The 26,580-nt window shown below is 40.4% G+C and overlaps 1 protein-coding gene across 8 annotated transcripts in view; it reads right to left on the bottom strand.

The window, feature by feature from the left end:
* Positions 1-26,580, bottom strand: part of LOC132670999 (BEN domain-containing protein 5) — a 1,465,258-nt gene that overhangs the window by 357,572 nt on the left and 1,081,106 nt on the right. The gene's annotated exons all lie outside the window — the stretch shown is intronic.

Below are 26,580 nucleotides of genomic sequence, written 5' to 3'. Positions count from 1 at the left end.
ACAAGCTACTCAGTTAGGCTAATTTATGTTCACACCAGGGCTGTCCTGGCCCCCAAAGCCCAGAGCTCTTTACAATTCCAAAATGATTAAAAGCATCACACAAACCCATATTTTCCATTTTTATTAAAAGCACTAAAGCGGGCACTGCTTTCTGCATGTCAATTGGGAGCCACTTCCAGACCCAGGGAGCAAAGTCTCTTCCCAGAAGGCAAAGGCAGACTCCACCACATCCTGCTCTGGGCATTCTTCTGTCTTAAACTCCAGTGTCTTCTCCCTCAAAGGAGGCTGCTCCACTTGTCCCATACCATGACCTGGCCACCCATGCCTACCTTTGCTTGAGTCTTTTCAGTCAGAGCACATGCCTGCTTAAGATCTTTATAGATTTCCACCTGTCCCAACCCATCAGCCTGGCACATAAGGCCTTTCACAGAACGGTGCTAACTGCCTCTCCAGTCACAAGTTGTCTTTTTGACAGAGCCTGTCATGTTCTCAAAATACCCAGGATTTATTTTTTCACTTAAATAGCCTTAGCTCATGGTGTTCTCTGGATGTAGGATGACTTTCCTTCCTTTCTTCACCTGGAAAATACCTATTCATATAATCTTAGATCTAACTCAGTTTTCGTCTTTTCTCCGAGTATTGCTGAACTTCTTCAGGCCAAGTTGGTTGTTCCTCTTTCCTATGAGTGAATCTATTCAAGTGCATGTTGTACTGGATTGTGTATGTTCGTGTGTCTGTCTCTCCCATGTGAGCATCAAGCACAGGGCCTGGCACAGAGTAAGTGCCTGGTGAATATTCAATGAATGAATGAATCAGTTAACTCTGACTTCCAACAGTGTGTCCCAACAGAGACAACACTGAAATGTTATGAAACTCACTTGTCTAAGCCAATGACCTTGCTTACTATTTCACTGTGAGAGCAACTGAAGAACACGAGGCCACACCACATCCACTCGTGTATCTGTGCTAACACTCATATGCTCTTTTTCTCCTCACATTACCCTGGAGGAACTTTCCCTGCCCCTGTCGAAGGCTGTCCCCTCTTCTGTTCACTCCCCCTGCTAGCTTCCCTTCCCTTCTCACCTACTCAAGGACATTGCTCCAGCAATGTTTGCCTAGCTTTTCTGCACCAAAGTTTTCTAGTTTACTAGATTGTTCCCACCGGTATAAAAACATGTTGTTAATTCTCTATTAAAATAAATAAAACAACTCTTGGCTCCACTTCCCTTTCCATTACTTTTTCATTTTTCCCTTTCTTTGAAACACTGTCCCTGATTCCTCATCACCCCTTCCCTCTTGAACTCACTCCGTGAAGGCCACCCCACCAATCCACAAAAAGCACTCTAGTCAAGGTCTCCATGACCTCTGTGTTAAGTCTAACTGTTGGTTCTCAGTCTTCACGAAACCTAACACACCAGCAGCAACTCAGTCCTTCCTCCCTGAACCCCTTGTTCAAAACCTGACTTCATGGATACCACACTCTCTTATTTTTCTTCCTATTGCACAGGTCACTCCTTTCACAGCCCCTTTGTTGGTTCCTCTTGTTTTCCCAGACTTTTTAACCTTGGAATGACCCAGGACTCGAGTCTGTGGACCTCTTTTCTTCTTAATCTATGCTCACTCCTTAAATGATCTCCCTCAATTAAACAGATTCCAAAATTTATATCCCCAGCTCTGAATTTTCCTTTAAGTTCCAGACTCATAGACAACTGTATCTTCAACATCTCCATTTGAATGTTTAGCAGGCATCTTAAATGTAACATTTTAAATCCAAACCCCTAATTCCTTTCTCCAAATCTGTTCTGCCCATAGTCTCTCCCTTATCACTTAGGGAAATGCCATAACTCCATTCTCCTCAATGTTCAAGTAAAGAAACTTAGAGAGATCTTTGACAATATTCTTTCTTCCGGGCTCCATATTGAGTTCTTCATCAAATCATGTTGGCTTTGTCTTCATAATATCCAAATGCTGACCACTTCTTACCACCTCTGGCTGGTTCTTGTCACCATTATTTTTCACCTGGATTACTACACTAGCTCCCTAACTGGTATTCCTGCTTCAACTCTTGCCACACATTGCCCCTTTATGATTATTCTCAAAACATCATTTAGAGTGGTAATGGTAAAATAACATAAGTCAGCACAAAAGCTTTAGATGGCCACCATCCCATAACAGTAAAATATCTTTAAAGGCCCTACATAATCTGATGCTCCATTACCCCAGTGACCTCATCTCCAACTGGCCTTCCTCTCAGTCATTCTATGTCACTCACTGGCTTCCCTGCATCTCCTGGAACACACCAACCAAGGTCCATTCTAATGGACCAGATATCCATATACTGCTTCCTTACTTCCTTCATAGTGCTGTCTCCCGACTACCTTATTTAAAATTGCCATCCACTCCTTTACTTGTACCCCTGGTTCACAGCTTTACCACACCCTTTATTTCTCTTAGTGGCTTTGTTTTCCTCCATAGCAGTTTAGGGTGACCATTGTACTGGTTTATACTTCTTTATCAAGAGTAATTATTAATAATTTTTTGCTTTCACCCTCAGAGGTGTCCTTGTTTGGACAATAAATTAGATAGTCACCTTACTTTCCATTACCTAATATATTAAATATTTTACTTGTTTATTTTGCTTATGTATGCTCTCCCCTTTTAGAATATAAGCTCTATGAAGACAGGGAGGGAGTTTGTGTTTGATTCCTTACTCAATCTCTACCTGAAACATGGCAGATGCTCAATATATATTTGTGGAATTAGTGAATTTAGATTTTATAAATAACAACACAGGCAGTTGGCACTGTTATTTGGTCTCCTTTCTTTTTAAAAGACTAGGTCCTGGCCTCAGCCTCAGGGCCATACTCAGAACACATAGGTCAGGGAAACTATTTTCTTTTCCGATCCTGTTAACCCTCCAACTTTCAACAAAAAAATCACAGGGAATCAAGGAGTTCAAAGAGGAAGGTCAATTTGCAAAGTTAATGCCATCAGGAATCTTAGAAATGTGATCCATCAACCTCAGCCTCACAGGAAGGACATAGTGCTTGGGACAGCCCAACAGAACAAAGAAAGACATTCTTTACATGTAAACACTTTTCACACCATCACCAAAGCCCTGCCCCTGCCAAGGCATCATGACTGTGTTCAGTGTCATGGGGAGGAAAACACATATTAGCCAGACGGCAGGTTTCAGACGCACGCCTGTGACATTATCTCTAACCATATATAGTCTATTTCATATCCGTTTTCTTGTGGGCTTCACAACTTATAATTATTGCCAGCAGGGAAAGGAAAAAAAAGGTAAGGAAATGTTGGAAAGGAGGGGTATAGATAGGAGAGAAAATTCTTGATAGCAATAAACTGTGTGAGAGAGATAGGCCAGAGCTTATTAGACAATATTAGAAACTATATCGGGATTAAAGCTAAGAAAAATGAACATATATAAGCTGTGAGACTGTGAAAGCCAGAGAGATCTTATAAGGCTTTCAGATTATCTCATAACATTGTGTGTCTAGGACACTGGAAGGAAGTTAGTAAGGCATTATGAAACGTGTCAAATTTGGGGTCCAGGCTGGATATTTCATAAACCCATATAGGATTTGGAAGGGCCTCTGAGGTTAATGAGCTGAACTTCATTTTATTTATGAAAGTGGGGGGAAAGACCTTCAGGGCAAGGACTCATATCCAGGCCTCCTGATTCACAGCTGATTCTTCCACGGAAGGCAGTGGTAACAGGGAGCTCTTTCTCATGTCGTTTACCCTGGATCTTGGAGTAGGAGGAATTTCCTCCAAGCTTGGCCCTGGGACCAAAAGGGAGGATGGCAGAATTCTAAGGATATCATGAAGCAGAGATGGGAAACCCTTGTGGATCCAGTGATCCGGGCACTGTGGGCTTGCCTCAAGACCATGGCTTGTGGCGGGGGACATGTACCTGCCTCTGACAGAACTAAGTCACAACGCTGGAGCCCCAGGCTACAGGGAGAATTAAGCCCCACAAAAAGGCAGGCTTCACTGTTGCTCTCCCTCCCACCAGGTGCTGCAACCTCCCTTTTCCCTCCCTCATTCAGATTTAACCAGCCTTTAAAGACTGCCATCAGGTCTCCTCTCCCCACACCCAGAATACAGATGGTGGAAATGCTGTGCTTCAGCATGTCACCCCTTCATGTCACACCAACCTTTCATGTCACACCAACCTGTGTCACCTCCCAGACCTCTCTTTACTACTGGTGAAACCTTTATCTCTCTGAGTTTTGGTTTTTGCATCTGCAAAAATTCCTACAATTGTGGGATTGTGGTGACTGTGGTGACATACATATATATATATATATATATATATATATATATATATGTTGTATATATATGTTTTATATATATGTGTATATATATATATATAGCGGTGACATATATATGTTATAATAAATAATACATTATATAAAATATATTTATATAAATATAAATAATAATATAAATATACATTAAATATATATTTAAACATATATATATTTAAGTTTATTTATTTATTCCAAGAGAGAGAAGGAGCGAGAGAGAAAGAGAGAGCACAAGTAGAGGAGAGGGAGAGAGAGGGAGAGAGAGAACTCCAAGTAGGTTCTGTACTGTCAATGTGGAGTCTGGCATGGGACTTGAACTCACCAACTGTGAGATCATGGCCTGAGTCCAAACCAAAAGCTGGACGTTCAACTGACAGAGCCACCCAGGTGCCCCAAATAATATATCATTTTAAAAGAACTAGCATAGTCAGATAATTTATTGGAATAAGAATTTGTGTATATGGTCTTGTATTTATGCCTCCTCTCCTGCTCCAAGCAATAGGTAAGCTACTAGTCTTGGCTTTTCTGGTGATTTTTAAAGGAGGAGGAAGCAGAAGCTGCTTGGAGTCAGTGGTATTCTTGTGGATTTTTTTTCTTTTGTTTGTTTGTTTTTGTTTGTTTTTGTTTTTTGTGAAAGCCAGGATCTGCTGAAGAGACTGTGAACTACAGACATCCTTGAGAGGGAAAGGAAGAGAGGGGAGGATGGCTTTGAGATTCAGGGAGGAGGGTTATTTCTTAAACAGGGAGGTGGATGAAGGACGATGTATTTGTCTCCTCACTCCGCTCTATAGCAGCATCTCAGAGTGTGCTCAGGTCGGTGGGTTGTGGACTTATGGTCTGGTGGACTCATCAAAGATCATTATGCCCCAGGAAGTGCATGGAAACAACAGTACAGGGCCATGAGGCGTAGGGAAGTGGTTGTGTCAGTGGGAACTGGTCTGTATCAATGACCAATAATCAGAGAGGCTAGCCCCACTGCTTCTGATACTTTGGCACTCCAGGGATCTTAGCAAAATATAGGGGTAGGAAGCCCTGTAATAACAGAGATTGAATTTACTACTCGTTCAGAAGGATGTGGGCTACTGATTCAATTTAAATGCTTTTAGTACAAAAAGACATACAGTTCTTGTATTCCTAGGTTTGTAAACCAAGATTCATACCTATTACAATGATATGGGGTCTAACACAGAGTAATTTTCTATAAATGGCAGATATTATCACCATTATTACATCACTTACTAAATGCATTTGAACAAATAAAAATCGTAGGGTGGGTCAGGTCAAAGCTGATCAAAAATACAAGCCAGGTGTCAGAAGGACACTAAACTCCAGGAACTGAAACAGCAGAACCAAGAGCACAAGAACCCAGTCTCTGAAAACTCTCTTTTAGAAACTTTCACTGAGCATACATTTTGGACCAGCACTGAGCTGGATGCTGGAGTGGCAAGGATGAATCAGCTATGGTCTCTGGTGTTGAGAGGCCCCTGGTGTGGTAAGGGATATAGACACACAAAGAGATCACTGCAGTTTAGTGTGCATCTGTCTTAGGGACATTTGGCCATACGCCAGCTTCCTGTTTTAGTGCTGTTGCCTTTCTTATTTTTTTCTGCTAGGGAAGAGTCATTTGAATAAGATTAGACTTCAGGCCGATTATGGTGACTGAAGAAAGCACCCCATTGGCCACGCAGGGGATTTGGTGACTGGAAGATGGTATTTATTTCCTTGCACTGACACTGCAGAAGAATCTTGTTCCACTCCCAGCTTTTAGCTAGGACAGTCAGACTCCTAATCCTGAACTTTTCTCATTCATTACACCATGCTGTCCTCAGGAATGACCTTAGGAATTAATAGCTTGTACCATCATAGCAGAAGAGGAGAAGTAAAAATTAGGATGTAGCCGGTAATAGTTTCTTAGGGATGCTGTAACAAGTTACCACAAGCTGGGTGGCTCAAAACAATACAAATTTATTCTCTTGCAGTTCTAGAGAAATCAGAAGTCAGAAGTCAAGGATCTGAGAGGGCCGTGCTCCCTCCGGAGGCTCTAGGGAAGAATCCTTCCTTGCCTGTAGCTTGTGGTAGGTGCCAGCAGTCCCTGATGTCCCTTGGTTTGTGGCATTTCTCTGATCTCTGCTTCCTTTGTCACATGGTATTTTCCCTGGGTGTCTCTGTGTCCCTGTGTTTTCACATGGCCTTCTTATAAGGACACCAGTCATTGAATCTATGGGTCACTTTATTTATTTATTTATTTTTTTAACGTTTATTTATTTTTGAGACAGAGAGAGACAGAGCATGAACGGGGGAGGGTCACAGAGAGAGGGAGACACAGAATCTGAAACAGGCTCCAGGCTCTGAGCTGTCAGCACAGAGCCTGACGCAGGGCTCGAACCCACGGACCGCGAGATTGTGACCTGAGCCGAAGTCGGACGCTCAACCGACCAAGCCACCCAGGCGCCCCTATGGGTCACTTTAATCTAGTATGATCTTGAGTATAACTGCAAAGACCCTATTTCCAAATGAGGTCACATTCACAGAATTTGGGAGTTAAGACTTCAACAAACCTTTTGGGGGACACAGTTCAACCCACAACATACACCTTCAAGGTATGCACATAAACAGACAGAAAGGAAAAACCTTCTGAAACTCATCTTCTGTCTATAGATTCATTTATTGGACACTACTTAACATCCACAAGGGTACCCTTGTGAAAAAGGAAGCCTACACTAAATGAATGCATACCTGCCTGACAGATGGGGGTGCTCAGCTGACTGCAGACCTGCCTGTTCTAACGGGTGGCCTGGACCATGACGGAGGAGCTGGAGGTAGAGGACAGAATTCACCAACCTAAAATGTACTCAGTCCAATACCTCATCTTATAATGAGGAAAACAAGGGCCAAGGAGAGGAAGAAAACCTGTCTAAAGTTTCACCAAGTACTGGCCACAAGAGTCCCAAATGTTAACCAAACATTAGCCAAAATCAGGAGGCTGGTCTGAGAAAGAAATAGCTCAGGAGCTTTAAAAAATTTTGGTTGACTTCAAAATGTGCAAATCCTTTGACCTAGCAATTCTACTCTTAGGAAATTAGCTTAATAAAATGGTTAAGATTTAGCTACAGAAAATTGATCAGAGCATTATTAATCATGGCAACATAAATAGTCACCATAAACTGAACTTTACTTTCTGTCAGACATTGTACCATGTGCCTTGCATACATTCTCATTTACTCATCAAAACAGGTTTTCTTTCCAGATGAAAAAATGGAGACTTGAGAGGTTAAATTTCCCAAGAATACACAGCTAATATCTTGATGTGCTTCAGTTCGAATCCACATCTCTTTGATTCCAAAGCCCAGGTTCTTACGCTATCCTTCTGCATAAAGCCATCAAGTCACCTTGAGGATCCTTGAAAGGAAGTACCACGAGTGGAAATCTGTTAAAACCTTAAGGTACCTCCATACAGTAAAATAAAGTAGGCCATTATATGTGGTATTATAGATTACTATCTAGTTATACATTGTATATTTCAAAAAAAGGTAGGTTACAAGACATTACTTACTGAGTGATTATGTGAGTACATGTAGTGGTTAAGAGTGACTAGATAAATACATATAAAAATATTAACCCTCATTATCTCTGGGTGGTGGGATTATAAGCAAGTTTTACTTTTGATTTTCCATATTTACAATTTTTCTATAATGAACAAATAATCTAGTGACAGAAAAAATAAAGTGTGTTTTGTTTGCAAAACCAAGAGATTTCCAGTAGACAGGGAGAGAGTATTTGCTAAAAGGATTTTCTGAGACCGCATCTTCAGCTTGAGTGTGTGCTTCAGCACATTCTTTTGACCTCACCAGACACAAACCCTTTACCTGTACGGCACATGGAAAACTGCAGCTTCCCCCTGGTAAAAAGGGCTCATGTCTCTGGACTTAGCAGAAGCACCTGGGCAGTAAGGGCTGCTGAGCACCTGAGTATCAGAGGGATTTCGGGGCATATTGCTTCTGCCCTGTGGCTAGAGAAATCTGATAATATACTGCCATTTTTTTCTTCTTTCTCTCAGAGAGGCAGCAGGTAAAGCTTCTGATTGAATTCCATCTTGATTTCATTAAATATTCATAAAGGCCAATTAGAAGAGGAGAGAAAGAGGCCGCGAGGCAGCCCTTTCTATCATCCTGTCAGAGGCCGGCTGGCTGACCATCAGGCATGGGCCAGCCAGTGGTCAATATGGCTGTGACCTTTCTGCCCTCTCCTCTGGGGTCACTTTTCACCATCTCAGCAAGGGACACAAGACCGGCAGGGAAGGAGAGGCAGGGGCCAGGGAAGAGAAACAGCTCATAATTCTGACAGCAAGGTGCTTAGTGTGTAGAATGCAAAATGCAAATGCTGGGCAACATCCTCAATCACCACTGGAATGGAAATCTTTCCCTAATGAGTGATGACGATGGGAGAGAGCTGATTGCACTGAAGAAAAACTGCTTAAAATTCATAATCAAGCAAGTTGATTTTAACCTTTTGTAACTAGGCCATCCCATTCCAGCCTCTTTTACTGGCCAGCTAAAGCTCATTTCTCCCCACCTTCTTCCCCTAACCCAGCTGGGACAGGAGGTGCCTGTGGAGGCCCAAAGAGAGATGACCATATCAGGAAAACGGAGTGCAAAAACCCAAGACGGAGCATCTATCCTGGCCCTATAATTTTATAGCTGGGGGATAAGGGTCAGGGAGGGCAAGGGACCTGATGATGTCATATGGTCAGTGGTAGCACAACCAGTTTTCTTGTCTACAAGCAGCTGAAGAATACTATGACAGAAAGTGCACCGAAAGTCCAGAGTTCTGTGTTTCGGACCCAGCTTTGCTATTGCGAGCTGCGTGATAGGGGAAAAAAGTACTTATACTATTTTCAGACTGCAGATTCCATATTCAAAAAAGCCAGTAATCATGTCTTCCTCCCTACTTCACAGGGTTCGAGATGCAAATAATTGAAAGGATATAAAAAATGCTTTGAAAATGGTAACATACCCTATTATACGTCTCCTTTCCATTTTTCAGACCCATAAGTTTTCCCCCTCCAAACCACATTGCACTCGGCTGTTGGCAAGATTGTTTTAAAACCGGAGCCTGACTTTGTCATATCCTTATTTAACGCTTTCCACATTGTCCTTTAACACGTAAACACTAAGCCTGGCATTCAGGAACCTTTGCAATTTCGGGCACTTGCGAGTTTTCCTCTCCGAGTTTTAGTTTCCTGATTCATAAGATGAGAAAACTAATATCTACCTTAAGAAGGCTATTATGATAATTGGAATTCACATCTGTAAAGTGACCAGCATGGTTCCTTGCATGTAATAGCTGCTCTATGTAGCTTAATTATTATCTTATTAAGTTTCCCAACAATGGTGTAAGATAGGTAGAGGAGGGATAAATTTTACCCTGATTTTATAAAGGTGACATGAGAAGTCCAAAGAGGTGAAGACAGTGGGTTATGGCCACATAGCTAGAATTCAGAGCTGAGGTTTTACCCTTGGGCTTTCGGTTCTTGGGGGTGAGGTGAACAGGTGTGGAGCTACCCCCATGGAATGCTGGCACCATGGAATGCTTCTTTTCTGAGATTCCTCTACCAAGCCTGAAAGGTGCAGAATACAGTTTTATTTTCTAACATGATCACAAGGCCTTAGGTTGGAGGGCTAGCCAACTCCTCTTACCTCATCTCAAACTAGTAGAAAATGAATGAAGCAAAAGTTGCTTCAGTTATGCTAAACAGTTGCTTGGATAAAAGGCGAAGATAAAATTCCCAAACAATAATTTAAGTTTTCTTTCTTTCTCTTGTTCTTTCTTTCTCCTCTTCTTTTCTTTTCTTGTTCAGCTTCTCCTCCAGGTCACACGTTTCAAGGCAGTGAAAAGAAGTTGAGTGGAAATGTTTGAGCACGAACTGTTGCAAATGAATGTATCACTAAAAAGTGATTTCATCAAGATGGCATACTGGATCCACACTGGGTGGCTGGGTGAGCCCTGGGCAGGGTCAGGCAACCTGGTCTCCCTTGGCTTAACCTCATCTTTATGGTCTCCTTGCCCATCAGCTCAGGCCTGCCCTAAGTCCCAGATCCACCTTGATATGAAGCAAAAGAGTGAGCACTCCAAAAATTCTACCTTATTCATTCATTCAACCAATATTTATTGAGCACCTACTGTTTGGCAAGTTTTTTGCTAGGTAGAGTACAAAGACAGGCAAACACAGATTCTGTCCTCATAGTACTTATAGTCTGTAGACAATTTGAGAAATTATATATTCACATATATAAGTGTCATGAAGGAAATAAGTACATGAAGGAAAATATTGGGAATTATTAAATATTTAACAGGAGTATCTGATGTAGTTGGGGGTAGGAGTGGGCTCAGTTAAGACCATGGGGTAAAGACATTTGGAGTTATGCAGGCAGAGGGATGTGAGTGGAATGGAGCTGGGGTGCCTATCAGAGGGGATAGCACTAGTGCCTGCCTTGAGCTGGGAGGGAACAGGGCACATTCGTGGAGCTGGAGGAGATACGAGTGCCTGGGCTACAGAGGTGGGAACCAAGAAATAGGAGACTGCAGAGGAGGGTCAAGTCTAGACTCCACAGAGCCTTCTAGGCCAGGGCATATAATCTGGGAGAAAGTTAGCCTAAAAATGAGGAAAGCTACTGAAGAGTTTAAAAGGAAATACACATACTTAGATTTGTATTGCAACAAACAAACAAACAAAAAACCCAAAAACAAAACAAATCAAAACAAAAAAACAAACCACCAAAGTCTAGCAGGCTTTGTTATAGAAAATCACATACTGGTTCTGAAATTCATATGGAAATGCAAAGGACCTAGAACAAATTGGAAAAATTACAAAGTTGAAGTATGAACACTACCTGATTTCAAGACTTATTATAAACCTTCAGTAATCAAGATTATTTGGTTTTGACATAATCAGATTCATGACACAGAACAGAGTCTAGAAACAGACCCACACATACACAGACAACTAATTTTCAACAAAGATGTGAAAGCAATTCAGTGGAGAAAGAACATTATTCTTTTTTTTTTTTCTTTTGAGAGAGAGAGACAGACAGACAAGCAGACAGAGAGAGAGAATGTGCACACATGTGAGAACAGGGGAGGGGGAAAGGGGAAGGGAGAGAGAGAATCCCATGCAGGCTTCATGCCCAGTGCAGAGCCCGTCGTGGGGCTCAGTATCACAACTTTGAGATCATGACCTGAATCAAAATCAAGAGTTAGATGCTTAACTGACTGAGCCACCCAGATGCCCCAAGAACAGTCTTTTCAATAAATGGAGCTAGGACAATTGGTTGTCTATATGGAAGAAAAAAGAGAATTTTGATCCATACCTCACATCACTTATGAAAATTAACTCAGAATAGCTCATAGACCTAAATGTAAAACCTGAAACTCTAAAATTTCTGGAAGAAAACACAGGTGGAATCTTTGTAACCTTGGATTAGGCAAAGAATTATTAGTTATAATACTAAAAGCATTATCCACAAGAGTAAATTGATAAAATGGACCTGATCAAAATTTTAAAACTTCTGTTCATTTAAAGAACTGCTAAGGCAATTATAAGACAAACCATGGATTCAAAGAAAAAAAATTGAAAATATATATCTGATAAAGGATCTGAATCCAGCATATGTTTGTAAAGAACTCTCAAAATTCAACAATAAGAAAATAAGCAACCTAATAAAAAAGTGGGTAAAAGATCCACACAATTTATCAGAGGAGAGAAACAGATGTGCAAATAAGCCCATAAAGAGATGCTCAATATCATTGGTCATTAGAGATATACAAATTAAAACTACTACATACCTATTAGAATGACTAAAATTAAAAAGATTTCCCATACCAAGTACTTGGAGGAATGGAGGAGTCAGAATCTCATACATTGCTGGGGATGTAAAATAGTATAGACACTTTGGAAAATGTTTGGCAGTGTCTTTAAAAAAAAGCTGTCTCCAAGAGATATGAAAACATAAGCCTTTACAAAGAATTGCATGTGACTATTCAAAGTAGCTTTGTTCAGAATAGCTAAAACCTGGAAACAATTCAGATGTGCACCAACAAAAATGAGTGGATAAACAAACTGTGGTATATCCATACAATGGAATTATACTCAGCAAGAAAAAGGAATGAACCACTGATACACACAACAACGTGGTTGAAGCTCAAAATAAGTATGTAGAGTAAAAGAAGCCCAACAAAAAAAGCGCACATGTCCATGATTCCACTTGTATAAAATTCTGGAAAAATCCTTTATGATTCTGTTTACAAAACTCTAGAAAATGCTAACTATGGTGACAGAAAGAAGGTCAGTGGCTATCTGGGGATGAGTGGGAGTGGGGAGGGATGAGAGGAAGAGATTAGAACATGAGGGAATTTTGGGAGTAGTAAATTGCTCATTATCTTGATCATGGTGATAGCTTCAAGGGCGCATATATATGCAAAAATTTACCAAATTGTACACTTTGTTTTTTTTTTTATTAAACACTCTTACTCTTAATCACCTTCATCTAGTTTACCAATCCTCCTTGCTTACCTCCCCTCTACAAACCATCTGTTTGTTCTCTAAAGTTGAGTCTGTTTTTTGCTGTGTCTCTGTTTCAAATTGTACGTTTTAAAGATGCGCAATTTATTGTGTGTCAATCACACTTCCATTGAGATCATTTAAAATAAGAACCAAACCAAAATGTTAGCTGTAATGAGGAGTATGGATAGCGGATATATGGTGGTGGAAGAGGGGAAAGTAGAAGCGGACTTAGGGTGGACAGTTAGGGGCGTTATAAAAATACAGGAGAAATGGTGGGAGTTTACCAGAGAATGAAAGAAGTTGAGATGGTGAGAAGTGGAAGGATCTAAAGGATTTCAGAGTGAAAACAGAAAGGAATGGTGATGGCATGGATAGAGGGGAGTGTGAGAGGGAGGGCTAAGAGGCAGCATCTAGGTTTTGAGACTGCACACCCCATGCCATTTGGGGAGATGGATTCAGGATTCAGGGAATCATCTCATCTCTCCTCCCACCTCTATCCCTTGCTCCTGTCTCCAGTATCAGTTCCCTGCGTCAGACCTTATCGTCATTTGCCTGCTTCTTCTTTAATCTCCCCATATCCAGGCTTGCCTTCTCCAACTGATTCTTCACTTCAGAGATCAGAGTAATCTTCTTAAAAGGCACACTGACTATTTCACTCTTCTGCTAAATATGTTTCTACAACTCCCCATGGCCCTCAGAATGAAGTCCAAGATCCTAAGCCTGGGACTTGTGAGGCCTTCCCTGACTTGTGCCCTATCATCTTCCGCAGCCATCTTGCCCTCCTGCAACACCTGGCAGGACCTGCCTGTGGACATCATGAATTGCTCAGCTTCTTGAATGCTTCCCTTCTCCTTGCCTGTGAGCAGCTTGGCCTCTCTGATCTGAACTTACCTCCTGGCTTGTTTTGATTACTCTTAGATGCTCTTTTAGCATTTCATGCTTCCTTATATGAGAACATGTATTTCAAGGGATGGTATTTAACTACAGCTCTGATTTGGTTCCTATTCTGAGGACTTTTCTCTTGCACCACTCTGGAGGTCTCCTTTAATCTTCCCTCGAAATCTGGGGATCTATTTGTTCCTCTTGGACTTCCTCCCAGGTGTCTGAGTACTGTTCAGCTTCTAGTGTAGGACCAGTCACGTAGTAGGTGTCTCAGCTTTGGGCCTTGGGTTTTGCTTCCTAGAGCAATGTTGCTGGTGTTAATCAGCTGTTTTCTTGTTAACTTGGTCTGACTCCACAGTCCCTGAGCTCTCTTCATCTATTGAAAGCTCCCTATTTCATTTCACAAATTAATGGCTCAGCTTAATGGGAGATTCTCATAGGCTTTGAGCAGTGGTGGTGGCTCCACTGGTTTCACAAGGGCTGGAGCTTTTGTCCTACCTCTAGAGGCATGTCCTGGACACTTCCTGCCTTTTATGCCTCACTTAGTGCCACACTTCCTTCCTTGCTCATATGCTGTCTTGAGTACCCATGGAGTCAGACTTGTGCTGGGCCATGGGGAGAGAAGACAGATGACTGAAAGAAAATAGGCTGCACTGATAAAATAGTCTTAATTATTCCTGAGCTAATTAATTTAACTTCTCTGTAGAGAAGATGACTATGGTTGTGCTGGAACACACAGAGCTATGGGCTGTAGTCATTGTTCAAAGTGTGGTATTTGTCTTTAAAGCTTCATGAGTATCATGGATCATGACACGAGTGGCACATCAATGTTTGTTGACAGTTTATGTAAGGAAGTTTCTGAGATGCATGGCCTTTATCTTCAGGAGGCAGATTAGTATAAAGGTTAAGAATAGGGTTTTAGAGCTGTCTGCCTGTATTCAAATAGTAGCTCAACCAATTCCTGTTTGTGTAAATTCGGGAAAATTACCTTTCAATGCCTCTGTTTGCTCTTATGTAAAATGGGGATATACCAAACACCTACCTCTGTTTTTTTCTTCTGTAAAATGGGGATATAATTAAACCTACCTCATAGAGTAATTCTGAAGATTAATTAACTTGATAAATGTACAGCTCTTTTTAAAAAAATTCTTTTAAAAATGTTTATTTATTTTTGAGAGAAAGAGCGTGAGTCGGGGAGGGGCAGAGAGAGAGAGAGAAAGAGGGACAGAGAATCCAAAGCAGGCTTTGTGCTGACAGCAGTGAGCCCAGTGCAGGCCTCGAACCCACGGTCTATGAGATCATGACCTGAGCCAAAGCTGATGCTCAACTGACTGAGTCACCCAGGCACCCCAAGGTATAGCTCTTAAAATAGCGGTTGGCATGAGGTAAGGGCTCAATGAACATTAGTAATTACTATCCACAAAAACCTAAGACCATTTCTGACTTTCCAAAAAAGAAATATATAATTACCAAGATAGAAAAACTTTAATGCGGGGCGCCTGGGTGGTTTAGTCAGTTGAGAGTCAGACTTCGGCTGGGGTCACGATCTCATGGTTCGTGAGTTCGAGTCTCACATTGGTCTCTGTGTTGACAGCTTGGAGCCTGGAGCCTGCTTGGGATTCTGTGTCTCCCTCTCTCTCTAGTCCTCCCCCACTCATGCTCTGCCTTTGTTTCTCAAAAGTATTACATAAACAATAAAAAATTTAAAAAAAAGAAAAACTTCAATGCAAGAATTATTATCAAACCTAACATTCATGCATTGCTGCTTCCATTGTATCATGCTGCTCCTTAGTGTCATGAGATGGGGAAATGTACCCAGCCGGCAGCTGCAAGGTGTATGAGTCTGTCCAATAATAAATATCACATTCCCTGGAGGATTTTCTATTTCAAAATTATAATTATAATCCAATGGTTTAATTGAATTAGACCCTCATTCTACCCAAAGGGCTAATTCAGAAGAGAATAGGCAATCATGAGCTGAGGTAACTAACAAGGGATCTTTAGGAGGTAGAATCATAAATTGTGGGTTATTCATTTGCTGCAAAGCTCTGTCTTTTTCAAGGGTCCTCAACCTTCAGCATCTTCATCCTACCAGCTACTCTGTCAAAGAAACTCACTCATAGCAGAGGGAAGCAAAAAGCACACTGTATCCAAGAAGTCCATCTCTGTGCTTGCAGGACTCCTATTTTTACATTTACCACTTATGATTAAAATTCAGAAATGTAAATACTGCAGCAGTGTTTGGTAACAAATTTACTGTAATGTCTTTAGAACATAGCCAACCAAAGCAATGTAAAAATTATTGAGAGTAAATAATAATATGACTGCAACTAAAAACCACAGATATAATAAGCAACAAAAAATTAAGGAGATGTGGAATCAGTGTATCCATATAGATGATTTCTAAGACTGAGGAAATAATAACAGCTATCATTTACTGAGAACTTCCTGTTCTTAGCATTTTACATGGATTTTATCCTTTCGATAACCTTCTGAAATATTAATACTGTCCCCATTTTACAGATGGGAAAACTAAGGCATAGATAGATTAAGTAATTTGCCCAAGCACTGACTCTGGTAATTGTGTGCAAACTTCAGTCCCACCTAGTCTCTCTGTGTCCCTTAGATGATGAACATAACCCATGCTGAGATCCATCATCCTAAATACTACCCTAAAGTCACACATGGCAATATCACAACAGAAATGATAAGGTTGCTGATAAGGCCCTCCAGTTCCCACTTTATGACAATATATAGTAGTATTTATTCATCCACTCAAAAAAGACTTTTTGACCATTTACTATGTGCCAGACACTGTTATAGGTGCCAGAGGTAAAATAGCAAACAAAACTGACAAAACTCCTGCTCTCATGGAACATACTTTTAAATGTGGAAAATAGATAGTAAGTAAAACAAGAAGACTATATACTACATTGAAGTAGTGATAAGTGCCATGGAGAAGAATCAGGCAGGAAGATAATGGGTTATGGAGATGAACTTGACGTTTTGGATAGGCTAGCCAGGGAAGGTCTCACTGAGAAGGTGATATTACATTAAAAGCCTATAGGACGGGAGGGAACCATGAGAATATTAGGTGTATCAATATCAAGTAATAAACTTTACCTTCCTGTTCACCCATAAAAACAAATAAAACATATAATCCTACCTAGACTATCAAACTCTTTGAGCCTGGAGAGAGGTAAATCATGGACTGATCATGACTGTGTACTAGGCATCGTGCTAGGCATTGTGAAGGATACAAAGATAAAAGACAGAGTCCCTGTCCTCATCCAGTTGGGGTTGTCAGAGAGAAAAGTATGTGAAAGCTGGCTTTATTATAAGAAAGGGGGCAATACGTCTTTAAAGAGAGGAACAAGAAGTTCTACAGAGAGGATGATTAAATCAGGGGAAAGGGATTAGGGTGAGGGAGATAGGTGTTAGAGCTGAGAAGGGCCAACAGTTTGGAGGAACACATGGAGGTATAGATTTGGGAGCAGAGGGAGGTTGGCTATGACATTGCCAGCAGATTTGTAAGGGGTGGGGGCAGGGGGCCAGGAGGGGGCAGTGGGCTAGAGCAGATTTGTGAGGAAGGTAAGGGGAAATTTTATCTAGGTTGGTTAGTTCTTGTCATGAATACAAAGAAATCAAATGGTTTGGAGTAATTGGCTTATGTGATTAGGTGGCTTAATACAATACAAAATCATTTTAAATCCTTAGAGGAATGATGTGAGCTATAAATAAGTAAATAAGTACATTCTGCACCAGATGATTAAAGAAGACAGGTCTCTTTCTGTGGCCACAAAAACGGCTTCACTGTCTCTGCAAGTCTGAGCTGAGTCAACACCAGTGCTGAAAACCAGTCAAGCCTTTGGAGCTGTGGGACATAGTCTTGAGGTCAGATGACTTGAACTGTGTGACTGTTTGGATGTTACTTAACTTTTCTGCACTTTGCTTCCCTAGGAGGACAGTGTGGAAGATCCCTACACTGCCTGCTTTTCAGAATTCAAAGTACCTTGTAAGCTCTGAAATACTGTCTTGAACATCAGTACTTACCGTCAGCATCCACACGCAACTTTGCCTCTCTTTATTGGCTTTAAGTGCAACAAAACAAAACAAGAGAGTTAGAGATGTAGCTGTATAACTTTGGGAAAAATCTTAGAACCTCTGTTTTCTCATTCATAAAATGGGGCCTAATAATATCACACAAAGATGTGATACGGTTTGAATAAAATAATGCAGCTGACATAATACGGAGCTCAATAAATGAGTATTTCTGTTTGTTTACTTTTTGAGGGTCTTTGGTAAAGTTCCAAGGACCATGTATTTTCCCCAAAGCAGGGAAGTGGATACAATCTATAAGAGTGTATCAGGAGTAAGCAAGGGAGGAAGAAAAGGCCTGCTGGTAAGACACTCTGAAGGTTTACACCAACCAGCCAGAAGGAAGCTATAGTTTACACAATTCCTCATTCTCCAGCCTGAAGGTCTTCATCCTGAAATGACCCTCATGTGCAACCTTTTGGAGCCCCTGACCCTTCTTCAGGTCAGCTCAAATAACCTTTCTTGGGTATTTACAAAATGTTCTAACCACAAGGTATGTGCTAAGGTATAGACAAAGTTAAAATCCAAAGGCTCAGGCTATCATTGCAGTGTGATAAATGCAGGGTTCTGGGGACCCAGAGGAGACCCTCATAATCCAGTCTGAGGAATCTGAAGAGATCTCACAGGAGTAGAGACCAGTGTGGAATCTTTGGAACATAAGGTTGACAGGTCAAGAAGAGGAGGAAAAAGAGGGAGTTGCTTGAGCAGAGGTATGGAGTGTTAAAAATGTATGTGTGTGTGTGTGTGTGTGTGTGTGTGTGTGTGTGTGTGCGTGTGTGCGCACGTGTGTGTGTAATGAGTATCTTGAGAAGGCAAGGTTAGAGAAAGTCTACTTTTAAAATTTTTCTGTGAAACTTCCAAGCTGCTTCCCAATACTTCTTTCCACAGTTTGTACAGGCCCTTCTTCTAAGAGTCCTTCCTCTTGTGACTCTTCTTTTGGGGAAGGCAGTAACTTGGTCCTAACCTTGTAAGAGAATAGCTTTCAGCCAAATTGTGATTCACTCCTCCAGGCCCCAGCTGACAGCTTGTGATCAGGCCAAACCCCAATCCATGCACAGTGGCTCAACTCACTCTCACAGCGTCAACCCAATCCATGGGCTGGCAAGCCCTGTAAGATCAGACATCCAAAGTAGTGAGCAAAGTTGCCATTTATGGGAGGAGGGAGAGTCAACCAATACAGTGTTTTCTCTTTCTCATCTTCATGCTCTCTGATGCCAAGTTTCTAATTTTATAGGCAAGTGGTGAATCTCCCTGAAAATAAAATGAATTCCCTATAAGGGAGCGTATGGCTTTACTGCAATGGCATTTTAAAGTACACAAATGTCTCGTGTATTCCAAATTGTCCAGAGGTTTACAGAAGTAGGAATATTTTAGTATACTGAGCATTAGCAATGTGCCAAGCAGTGAGCTAAAGCCTCTACTTATGTTATCTTATTTACTTCTCACTTCTCACCATGAATGAAAATTATGTTTTCTACTATATAGTGAAGCAAACTGAAACTCAGAGAGGTTAAGGAATTTTCCCATTTGCACAGCTAAAAAAGAAGAGCTACAAATTAAACCAGGTCTGTTACCACCAAATCTACCCTCCCTCCCCTTAGTCTTTCCACATTGTGTAGACAATTCAGCAACTTCCAAAGCTCTCTTATTAGTTTTAGTTTTTGAATGCAATCTTTGTAAATCATATCATACCCTTTCTTATGCTCCTCTGCAGGCAAAATGGAACATATATTAACCTTGCCCTAATTTTTTTTGCAGAATTATTTTTTTGCATCTATTCTGAAATTGCCAGGCCTTGCCTTATTTGGCGAGCTTATATATGATCATTGGCTTTTTCATGCTGTCATATTGCTAGCTGTGTCTGCCCCTTGCAAATCCTTCTAGTTTATTTATATTTGCTGCTTCTAAACTATTTAAGACTACTAAACAAAATAGCTATGCTTACTTGAAACAAGGTAAAAAGGGCTGAATGATAATTGAAGTGTTTGGACTATGTGGAGAGCATGGTAAATTTAATGCATATGCCTGTGAGGATGGTTATAAAGTAATTAACAGGACACAGGAAATATCTTGGTGATCACGATTCTGTTTTCATTTCAGAATCCAGTAAGGGATCCACTCTACCGATGGAAAGGATCAAAAGCAACCTCTGCTCCCATTTCCACGTCCACGGCCATGGCCATCGGCTTGTTAAAGCCATCGGCTGCATCATGCTTGGGTTAGAGACAGAGAGCAGCAGGCTTCATAAATACACACAGGGAGAAACCATTTCCACTGAAATGATTCAGAAGCAGTGGGCATTTTGCAGAGCGTGCTGGAGAAATGCAAAACCTCCTCAGGAACACTGCTTTTGAAGACTGCAATTAAGTAGGAATCTAAGCAGGGACTAACATTTTTCCTTAAACACTAAGACACCTATTACTAGGAAGTGATATTTTAATACCAACTTGCAAGGGATAAAAGCTGTCAGCTCATGAAAGAGAAGGAGATGGCAAGGCATATGCAGTACAGGGATAAGAGAAATAGAGAACATATGGAACACATACCATTCTTTAGCTACATGTGGTCACAAGTTTCCATAAATTTCTTATTGAGGACGAATTGATAGCATATACTAGGACTCTACTGAATGCCTTGGGGTATGTTTATGTTCAGGCTTCCTATATGGTCACCTGTAGATATTTCTCATAACATGTGGTATATTCATTTTCATTAAGTCCTTTTGCTTTTCCAAAAATCATGGTTTTGAGACTATTTACCATTATTGTGACAAAGACTTGATCCTGATACACCCTATTTGACTACTGCAGTCAAATTTTCAGTTCCTAGAACGGGCTAAAGGAAACGAATAGACCCAATTAGAAAGGATTTCCTTAATATTAATTTTGCCTCAATCTGTGTGACACATTAAACAGTGACCTGTGACATCTTCCAAGAGGCCTCTAGTTTTCTTGATTTCTCATGCATTAGGCAACCCTAGCTTTATAAAGCAGATGATAGGTACTTGATAAAGCAGATAGTAGGTTGCTCTCATTGGAGGTGAAATATAACAGAACCATAATGTTCAAGAACTCAGTGAAACTCACTGAAAATTATTATTTATCTCTCTAAAATTATCTTACTAAAATAATTAAAGCTCATTTTCAGTTGAACCTCCAAGGAAATAAAATTATTTTTCAGCAATAGATCTCCGCAGTTCTCACTGAAGATCTGAGGTATGGTAGATTCTCTGAGAGACATTTTAAGAAGCTCCCTAGCTCCTAAAAAGAAGAAAGTCTTTTCATATCACCCAGATGCAGAAAATATGCAGACCCCCAAGAACTTAAGAAAAACATTCATTAAGACAGACTGTCAAAACAGCTCACAACCAAATTTAGGAATTTCACAAACAAGTCATGGGGTGACAGAAGCAAAAGAGAGAATGACAGTTCTGACAGGTTTTTTTTTTTTCCTTCAGTAAACTGCCCATGGGTGTCCTGGCCACTAGCTCCAGTGTTGAGGCACTCCTGAGGGAATGGCATTCAGGAGAGGAGAGGGGGTGGCCATAACCACCGCTTGTCATTAAAGTATGCACTTGTCCATATGGCAGTTCTTTCTGTTGTGGGTTATTTATATCCCTTCCAATCTTCACTACCAAAGCTAATCTATACCACATCAGTAAAACATTCCTAGGCCTTTGAGTTTCCTTCATTCATTTCCAGGAGGCAGGGCTGCTAATGGAGTGGAAGGCTGAGTCAGCACAGACATGCTTGTAGTTTTGTTGGTTAATATTAAACAGGATCCTTGGATGTTTCCAGACAGAACTGTGGTTTTTTTGTTTAGTTTGGTTTTTGTGAGGCCCTTTAAAAAAGAACATGGCCTGTTTCTGACCCTATCACAGTCAAGGATTGCTTTTCAGCTTTTTGAAATTCTGTCTTTCCATTGTTTCATTTGAAAACTTTCTGTTCTGTTTCATTTTTTTCTAGCTTTATTGAGATATAATGGACACTTATCATTGTATAAGCATAAGGCAGACAATGTGTTGATTTGATACTTTTATATATTGCAAAATGATTACGACCATAGCCTTAGCTATGACCTACATCCTGTCACACAGTAACCATTTCTTTTTTGTTGTGAGGTAATTTTAGATCTACTTTCTCAGCAGCATTCAACTATGTGATACAGAATTATGAGCTATAATCATCATCCTGTACATTAGCTCTTGGTAGTTTAATTTGATTACTGCTGATGAATTACTACTTTGTGCCAGGCCCTGTGCTAGGCACTGAGACTTAAAGAAAAATGGGACACAGTTCCCACCCATGAAGATTTCTAGCTCCTCCACTAGCTGGCTGGGCAAACTTGCTTAACATATTTAACCTCTCTGTTTCCTTGTCTATAGACTGAAAATAAAAAGAACCAATTCATAGGTTATTGAAAGGAATAAATAAGATACTACATGCAAGGTATTTACCACAATGCCTCACACAGTATAAGCACTCATATATAGTAGTTACTATCCTATGAATTAATTACTCATATATAGTAGTTACTATCATCTGAATACTATCATCATCATCTAATATGATAGTTAATATTTTATTAAGAGCTCACTGCAATGCTTTCTTCTTTAAAGTATCTTCACCAATTTTGCCTGTTGAAAGTAATTTCTCCTTTTCCTTTTCTTAGTACTTTGCATCCTGAATTACTACTTCTTCCATTCACTTTTGTTGAAGATAATTGCACCTGTATCTTTCATGTTCACTAAACTGTGGGCTGCTTGAGGGCAGAGACTATTTCTTATTTATTTCCATTCATTCATTATTTATCATTTATTCATTCATTTGACAAGTATACATTAACCATCTGTTATATACCAAGCATTATGCTAGCCACTGGAAATATAGCAGAGAACAAGAAAGTCATAGTCTGGTCCTTGCTATCAAGTTTGGTAGTAGAGATAGAGAAACAGGTGATTATTGACCAGTCTATAAAAGGAGTAGGCATAGGGATTTATTAGAATAAACAAGAGGGACAAGAAACTCAGACTAAAGGAGTCAGAGAAAGTGCTGTGGGGGAAGTGGCATATCATCTTAATTCTGAAGGGCATGCTGGAGTTTGCTAGGACAGGGTGAAAGGGGAAAGGAAAAGTATCCTGACAAGTGAAAGACCCAAAGGTAAGAGAAACCAAGGAGCGTTCAGGGAACTAAAAGTTTTGCATCCCCACAGTAAGAACTATAAAGAGAGAAGAGAAGGGTAAGAGGAGTTAGAGAGACAGGCAAATACATTCAAGACCTTGTAGGCAAAGTTAAAATGTCTTATCTTTAAGAATATAGAAAGTCATGGGGCTGGGAGATGGTTAAGCAGAAGAGTGACATCGTGGTCATCTAGACTACAGGAGTAGGGAGAAGAGGACATTTTTGGGAGATCAGAATCAATAGGACTCAGTGACTAAGTCCTGTTGCCATTGAGGGTGGGGGAGTGAAAGGAGTCACAGATGACTTGAAGGATTCTGGCTCTGGCAGCTGGACTAAATGCCCATGGAATTTTCTGAGCTGGTCCAAACAAAAGGAAGAGTTTGTTTGGAATCTGGAGAAAGATAATGAGTTCTGTTTTAAAATACAATTGATGTGCCTGTGGGATATCAAAGTGGAGATATTAAGAGGGAAGTTGGATAGAAAGGGTTGGAGCTCCAAAGAAAGACAGAGGGGAAACATAGATTGGGGGCTGTGCTACAGAGAGATGATAATTAAAGCCACGAGGGGGATGAGATCATGCAGGAAGGCTGTGGAGAATGAAAGGAGAAGGCAGCCTAGGACAGAACCCTGACAGATTCTAACATCTGAACAACAGAATGGCTAGCAAAGGAGGCTGGAAAGGTATGGCCAGGGACATAGAAGGGCACTCAGCAGAATGCTGTGTCACACAAGCCCACGGAAAATCGTGTTTCCAAAGAAGGGAATGGTCAGCAGTATCATAATAAAAACCAGAACAGCACTTGATGACCTTGGCCTGAGTAGCTTCAGTAAGTAGAGCTGAGGGGAACAGAAGCCAAGCTGTGAAGGGTTGAGAAATAGGTGGGGAATGAGGAAGTGCAGATAGCAAGTGTAGTAAATACTTTTAACAAACTCTGCCTTTGAAGGGGGAGAGGGAAAGAGAGAGAGAGAGAGAACCTACAAGGGGCATGGGGTTGAAGAAGTTATTTTTGTTTTGTTTTAAGACGGAACAGACTTCACCATGTTTAGATACTGATGTGAAAGCAGTAGTTCTCCCTCCCAGAACATGCATGTCATTAATTATATGTTTATAAAGTGTTCTATTGTTCCTTCTTTCATGTCCCAACAGTTTTGTGAGGTGGTGGTGGGGATGGGGTGGGGAATAGACCACTTTTTTAAATGGATGTTGTTTAATAGATAAGGAAAGTCAAGCACTAATGAGAGAAACTTTGCCTATAGCCACATAGTAAGTTAGTGCGGGGCCTGCCTGGAGCCCAGGTCATGTGTCCAGGTGGAAATGTGACCAACAGTGACTTATGATACCAAATGCCCTAGACTGTCTGAGATAGTCAATCATTTCTCCAGCATGGCTTTTCTTCTTTATCCAAATCTCTTTTATTGTACCTATCACACCACAGAGTAATGATTTCTTTCCTTGTCAACCCTCCCCACGAGCCGGAGAGCAACCTGAGGACAGGGGTATGTCTGACCTTTGTGTCCCCAGTGCCCAACAGAGTCTGACACTTAAGGAAGAGAAAGAGGTCAGGGTTCCTCAGGAAATGTCAGGCACTGAGCCAGGAACTTTCATATATCTCAGTGCTTTTCAGCCCAGGCTGCACATTACAATCACTTGGGGTTTTAAAAACTACTGGAGTTCTGACCCCACACCAAACCAATTAAGTCAGACTCTGGGGGAAGGCATAGGTTTTCAAATCTTTCCAGGTGATACTAAGACACAGCCAGGGTTGAGAACTACTATTTTTCACGATTTAATTTAATCTGATTAATAGTAGTCATTGGGGTTGGTAACATTATTCCCAACCAAGGAATAAGGCTCGTAGAGGGTAATGACACATATAAACCATGTGGTTAGGGCCAAGTTTCAAGTGCTGGTGGGGAAGTTTCTCTAATAAACGGTTTGTAAGTGTCTGCTGAACTAAACTGAATGGATTTCTTTTTCTTTTATTATTTATTTTTTATTTTTTTAATATGAAATTTATTGTCAAATTGGTTTCCATACAACACCCAGTGCTCCTCCCAACAGGTGCCCTCCTCAATGCCCATCACCCACTTTCCCCTCCCTCCCACCCCCCATCAACCCTCAGTTTATTCTCAGTTTTTAAGATTCTCTTATGGTGTGGCTCCCTCTCTCTCTAACTTTTTTTTTTTTCCTTCCCCTCTGCAATGGTCTTCTGTTAAGTTCCTCAGGATCCACAAACTGAATGGATTTCAAACTCTCTGTTTACAATGCTCATTTCAGCACATTTATCTGTGTCCGTAGTGCTCTGTCTCTTGATTCAGAAAAATAAGTCACTATACCTGGGAAGTTATATCATGAAAATACATTTAGGAATTCTAGGGATCAAAGTGGTAAAGGTTAGTGTCTTCCATCTCCACACCAGCAAAAACTTGGTGTCAAAAAAAATGGCAATTGATCCATTGACTAGAGCCTATATTCACCCCTAAGTTTCTAGAATGTTTCCAATTTAACATATTCTGACCTGTCATCTTATTTATGATAGCAAAGTCCTAGAAACTTAATGTTTTATAAGTAGTAAGTGAATGCATTAAGTCAGTGAGTGTTAAAATAAAATGCACCGAAGTCAGAAAAGATGAATATAAGTTAGAGATACTTGTTCAGATGTGGGCATGTTACACATTAGTTCACGGCTATGTACATTTAAACAAAATTGAGAAAAAAAGCAGGCACATAAATACTCAACAAACTTTTTAGAACTAATCAACAAATTCAGTAAAGTTGGAGGATGCAAAATTAACATACTAAAATCAATTGTATTTCTATACAAAATGAACTACCCAAAGAGAAAATTAATAAAACAATTCCATTCACAATAACAATTCAAAAATAAAATACTTAGGAATAAACTTAACCAAAGAGATAAAAGGCCTGTACACTGAAAATTATAAAACATTGATGAAGAAACTCAAAGAATACAGAGATAAGTGAGAAATTGAAGACTATTAAATTTTCCATACTATCCAAAGTGACCTACAGATTCAATGCAATCTATATCAAAATTCTAGTGGCATAAAGAGGATGTGGCATACCTACACAATGGAATATTACTTAATCATAAAAAAGAATGGCATCTTATCATTTATAACAACAGGGATGGACCTAGATGGTATAGTGCTAAATGAAGTAAGTCAGGCAGAGAAAGATAAATACCGTATGATTTCACTCATACGTGGAATTTAAGAAACAAAACAAAGAAAAAGGAGACAAACAAAAAAATAGATTACTAAACACAGAGAACTAACTGGTGGTTGACAGATGGGAGGTGGGTGGGCAGATGGGTGAAATTGATAAAGAGGACTAAGAGGTGCAAACGTCGAGTTACAAAATAAATAAGTCACAGAGATGAGAAGTACTATGTAGGGAATATAGTCAATATGATTGTAATGTTGTTTGGTGACAGACGGTGACTACACTTATCATGGTGAGCACTGAGTTACATATAGAATTGTTGAATCATTATATTATACACTT

Source organism: Panthera onca, chromosome C1, assembly GCF_046562875.1.
Source record: "Panthera onca isolate mPanOnc1 chromosome C1, mPanOnc1 haplotype 2, whole genome shotgun sequence".
NCBI classification, from domain to species: domain Eukaryota; kingdom Metazoa; phylum Chordata; class Mammalia; order Carnivora; family Felidae; genus Panthera; species Panthera onca.
This window is presented reverse-complemented; position numbering and strand designations above follow the sequence as displayed.